This window comes from Oncorhynchus kisutch, linkage group LG30, assembly GCF_002021735.2.
Source record: "Oncorhynchus kisutch isolate 150728-3 linkage group LG30, Okis_V2, whole genome shotgun sequence".
Taxonomy (NCBI): Eukaryota; Metazoa; Chordata; class Actinopteri; order Salmoniformes; family Salmonidae; genus Oncorhynchus; species Oncorhynchus kisutch.
In genome coordinates this window covers 29,256,954-29,261,928 of record NC_034203.2, presented here as the reverse complement: position 1 = coordinate 29,261,928, position 4,975 = coordinate 29,256,954, and the positions used below count along the sequence as shown (strand labels likewise).

Here is a 4,975-nt window from a genome sequence, read left to right as displayed (position 1 = left end):
GAATTCAAATTGGTAATTGAAGGGATAATCTAATTTATTAGAATAGAAAGCTGCACAAATGAATGTATTTTGTCCATTGTGAAATCAATGAGATGTTCATCACACGAAATTAAATAATAATTCATTGTCAAAATAATTTCATCAGAGGTAGAAAGTTGAAATACAGAATTGACCATACTGCCATCTAGTGATATGCACTGAATGTAAATGTTGACCCTGTCCCGTCTGTTTGTGCTTAAGCCAAGTCTCTGTGTATAATATGTTTGTTATCATTCCAAAGATGAGTTGGTTACAGCACAATATGGTTAGTACTGTTTGGGTGCAGAGCTGGTTTGTGTGCGCAGTTTAAAACCCTGAGAACTTCCCTTTTAAAACCAATGACAGGGAGTGACTGACTGTGATATCAACTTCTATATATATTGTACATCATGATATATTGAATATCAATAGCAATGTCAAGATCAGTTTCAATTACCTTTTCCAAGTCACGTAGGGCAAAACGCCAATGAAGGTTATTCCATAAAAAAATAAATTTTCATTGTTGTAACATTGATTTATTTTTATCTAGCCTAAATACCTTTGTTGTAAAACCACAGTCTTGGCTTGCTTTCCTCCTTACTTACTGTAAATGACCAGATTAGGACTCATCTGGGGCAGCATATTTATTTGCTTTCCATTGCATGTAAATGAGAAAGTTGTTACAGTGGGAATGAATAGACTCATAGAGGGGCACACATACCGTCCGTTCATTTTCAGGGCCCAGAGAAATGTTCACACACACACACACACACAGTATCCCTCAAATACTGATGGCTAACTTAAACCTCTGCGTTCACAGCTTCGGTGGTTGACTTTAGTTTCTGGATGCAGTGAATGGTCTGGAGGAAGCACTGATCCAGAATGAGGGGGAACACCTCTGAGGAGAAGGATGGAGAAAGGAGTCATTGAAACCTGGAATGACAAATAGGTCAGCATGTTTACGTACTGCTGTGTTTACACAAGCTTATGTTTGGCTTGGTGGGTTATTGGGCATTTTGGAATAAATCTACACCTTTCTGCGTAATCCAACTTTTATACAACAACATTAAAATCGTTTGGTTGAAATGTAATTTATTTGAAAGTGATGACAGTGACATCCCTGTAATTACTGAAGTCATCAGGAATAGACATATTAATGTTAATGCTGCATTTGTAAACAAGAGGTGGGAATTTACCTGCTGTGAAGTTGTAAATACCAGTTGGATGCATTCACGTGCCTTAAACTCATTCAAAGCATTCACGTGCTAATGACCAACAAGCTACATAAACCATAAACTAAAAGTACAGCTATCACGCTTGGAAACAAATTACAGTGTTCAAAAACCATATTAGTTTTATAAATAATGTTTTGTTGCCTCATTTAACTGCTGAAAATGCTGTTATTGAGGTCATTTCCTTAGTAGGTGATGTCAGAGGTCAAAATGTGGGAGAAGTGGGTGAAGTTGGTCTGGATGATAGAGGAGTTTCCCACTAGTAATTTACCAGTGGAAGGGCCGTTGAAGATTTTTCCCAGTCTTATGTGGTAAATTCTCACTTCCCACTTGGTTACAAATGCAGCATTAGACAACATGGAGGTTTACTACTTGGCGACATACAGGAGTGACTGACAGCTCATTTAAGTTGCAAATCAATGCAATATAATGGTACAATTGTATTCATAACTGACTTACACAGAATGTAAAAAACATTAGTCCAGTGTTGCTCAGTTGGTAAGAGCATGGCGCTTGCAATTGTAACATTAGGAGAGTGATGGGTGTGGAGTCACGCGCAGAGAGCAGAAGTTTCACGGGAAAAAACGCTTTAATATCCACAGTAAACAGGAACAGGTAAAAAAATGGGTGAAGCCAAAACACAGGTGCAACACAACCCAAAGACCACTGTTACATAAACCGGACAGCGAAAACCCAAAATGAACAATACACCTCCAACGTACAATGACAACAAGCCCGCACAAACACAAGCGAGCTAAACAAACTTAAATAACACCCACCCCAAAACCCCAACAAGGAACAGGTGAAAACAATTAGACCAAAACAAACTAAAAGGAAAAAAAGACCGCCGAGCGCCACCCGAACAGGAAGGGGAGCCACCTTCTGTGATATTCGTGACAGCAATGCCAGGGTTGTGGGTTGATTCCCATGGAGAACAAGTATGATAAATCTATCCACTCTATCCGCTCTTGATAAGAGTGTCTGCTAAATTATTCAAATGTACAAATGATTTAGGAAGACATGCTCTTTCCATGACAGACTTGTCACACCCTGACCAGAGAGCCTTTTTATTCTCTATTTTGGTTAGGTCGGGGTGTGACTAGGGTGTGTAATCTAGGTTGTTTTATTTCTATGTTGGCCTGGTATGGTTCCCAATCAGAGGCAGCTCTTTAGCGTTGTCTCTGATTGGGGATCATACTGTATTTAGGCAGCCATTTCTCCACAGTTTTTTTGTGGGATATTGTTTACGTGTAGCTGCCTGTGAGCACTCCATAGCTTCACGATTTTTTTATTTTTTTTATTGTTTTGTGCGTTTCACGAAATAAAAGATGTGGAACTCAAAGCTGCGATTTGGTCAGAATGTTATTTCGACGATCGTGACAGAAGATCCCACCACACCAGGACCAAGCAGCGTGCCGAGGAGGAGAAGATATCCTGGACTTGGAAGGAAATAATGGGAGGACACTAAAGCCTTCCTTGGAAGCAGACACAAAGAGAGAAGGCAAGACAGCGACGACGCCGGGGTTCGCGGCCACAGCGAAAGCCCAAAGAACAGCCCCAGTCCGGTGGCACCTGTGCTGGCTCCACGCACCAGCCCTCCAGTGCGCTTTCCCAGTCCTGTACATCCTGTGCCTGCTCCTCGCACTTGCCCTGAAGTGTGTGTCACCAGTCTGGTACCACCTGCACTAGGCCTCCAGTGCGCCTCCCCAGTCCGGTGCGTCCTGTGCCTACTCCTCGCGCTCGCCCTGAGGTGCGTGTCACCTGTGCCGGCTCCATGCACTAGGCTTCCGGCGACGGTCCCCGGTTCAGAGCTCCCGGCGACGGTCCCCAGTCCAGAGCTTCCGACGACAGTCCCCAGTCCAGAGCTTCCGACGACGGTCCCCAGTCCAGAGCTTCCGGTGACGGTCCCCAGTCCAGAGCTTCCGGAGAAGGTTCCCAGTCCAGAGCTTCCGGCGAAGGTCCCCAGTCCAGAGCTTCTGGCGAGGGTCCCCAGTCCAGAGCTTCCTGTGACGGTCCACAGTCCAGAACCTCCTGCGACGGTCCACAGTCCGGAACCTCCTGCGACGGTCCACGGTCCAGAACCTCCTGCGACGGTCAACGTTCCGGAACCTCCAGAGAGGGTCAACGGTCCGGAGCTTCCAGGCAAGGTGTCCAGTCCAGCTCCAGGGCAGGAGCCTTCCTCTGCGCCGGTGTCCATTACAGGCACGGTGTCCAGTCCCACTCCAGGGCTGGAGCCTCCCTCTGCGCCGGTGCCCAGTCCAGGCACGGCATCCAGTCCTGCTCCATGGCAGGAGCCTCCCTCTGCGCCGGTACCCAGTTCGGGTACGGTGTCCAGTCCAGCTCCATGGCCAGAATCTTCCTCTGTGTCGGGGCCCAGTCCGTTCCAGCTCCAAGGCCGGAGCCTTGGACCCTGGACTCGACCCCAATCGAACATCTGGAGAGACCTGAAAATAACTGTGCAGCAACGCTCTCCATCCAACCTGACCTAGCTTGAGAGGATCTGCAGAGAAGAATGGGAGAAACCCCCCAAATACAGGTGTGCAAGCTTGCAGCTTGCAGCGCCGAAAGGAGATGGCTGCCGTTTTACGATCCTGCTACCAATTGTGCTTTTGTGTATGTTTTTCACGTTATTTGTAACTTATTTTGTACATAATGTTTCTGCCACCGTTTCTTATGGCCGAAAAGAGCTTCTAGATATCAGGACAGTAATTACTTACCCTGTACTGGAGGAATACTTTCTCTTCAATGAGTCGGAAGGCAAGTATTTACTTCAGAGACGGAGGTATGGGAGATGAAGGTCTGGGTGACTTGTAAGGATCTCTCGCCGAGAGGGTAGTCTACCTTTACCATCAGTCCTATCAGCCAACATACAATCAATCAATAATAAAATAGACAAAGTACGATCACGTGTATCCTACCAACGGGCCATTATTAAAAACTGTACAATTTTATGTTTCACACAATATTGGCTGAACAACGACATGAATAAGATACAGCTGGCGTGTTGTAAGCTTTTTCAGAAGGATAAAACAGCGGCCTCTGGTAAAGACAAGGGATGGCAGTCTGTATATTTGTAAACAACAGCTGGTGCATGAAATCTAAGGAAGTCTCAAGGTTTAGCTCACCTAAGGTAGAGTATCTCATCATAAGCTGTAGACCACACTATTTACCAAGAGAGTTTTCATCTGTATTTTTCATAGCTGTCTATATACCACCACAAACCGATGCTGGCACTAAGATTGCACTCAATGAGCTGTATACGATGTTACAATCTGGCACAAGAATGTAACAAACAATGGGAAACCACACACTGAGTAAAGGAATAACAAAATTAATTTATTCCATAATCAGATGGGACATGAAGGTCAGCAAATTAGGTGTCAACTGCCAAAGTCACAGCGAAACAAGCAAAGGTACGCATGGAGAGAGGTATCTCTTGCTGAATTGGGAAACAGTGGCTTTATGCCACATCTGAGCTTTCACAGGTGTGCCCCATCAGCACTGACGACCCTCCCAGCACCGCCCACCTCTCCTAATCCGCCCAGCAAACTCCTGCTGGAAGTAAGCACAGCAAAACCCAGTAGACAGAGCAGGGACATAAGCAAACAGGAAAACACTCATTCAGAGGTGGCGCTCCTAGTAGCCGGGGACGTTAATGCAGGGAAACTCGAATCCGTTTTTACCTCATTTCTACCAGCATGTTAAATGTGCAACCAGAGGGAAAA

At 45.5% G+C, this 4,975-nt stretch overlaps 1 long non-coding RNA gene across 1 annotated transcript; it reads right to left on the bottom strand.

Moving 5' to 3' along the window:
• Window positions 1-649: 649 nt before the first annotated feature.
• Window positions 650-4,087, bottom strand: LOC116358566 (uncharacterized). The gene is made up of 2 exons (XR_004206313.1): window positions 3,968-4,087; window positions 650-916 (listed from the first exon to the last, which is right to left on the bottom strand). It is a non-coding gene; the product is annotated as an uncharacterized LOC116358566 (long non-coding RNA).
• Window positions 4,088-4,975: the final 888 nt, after the last annotated feature.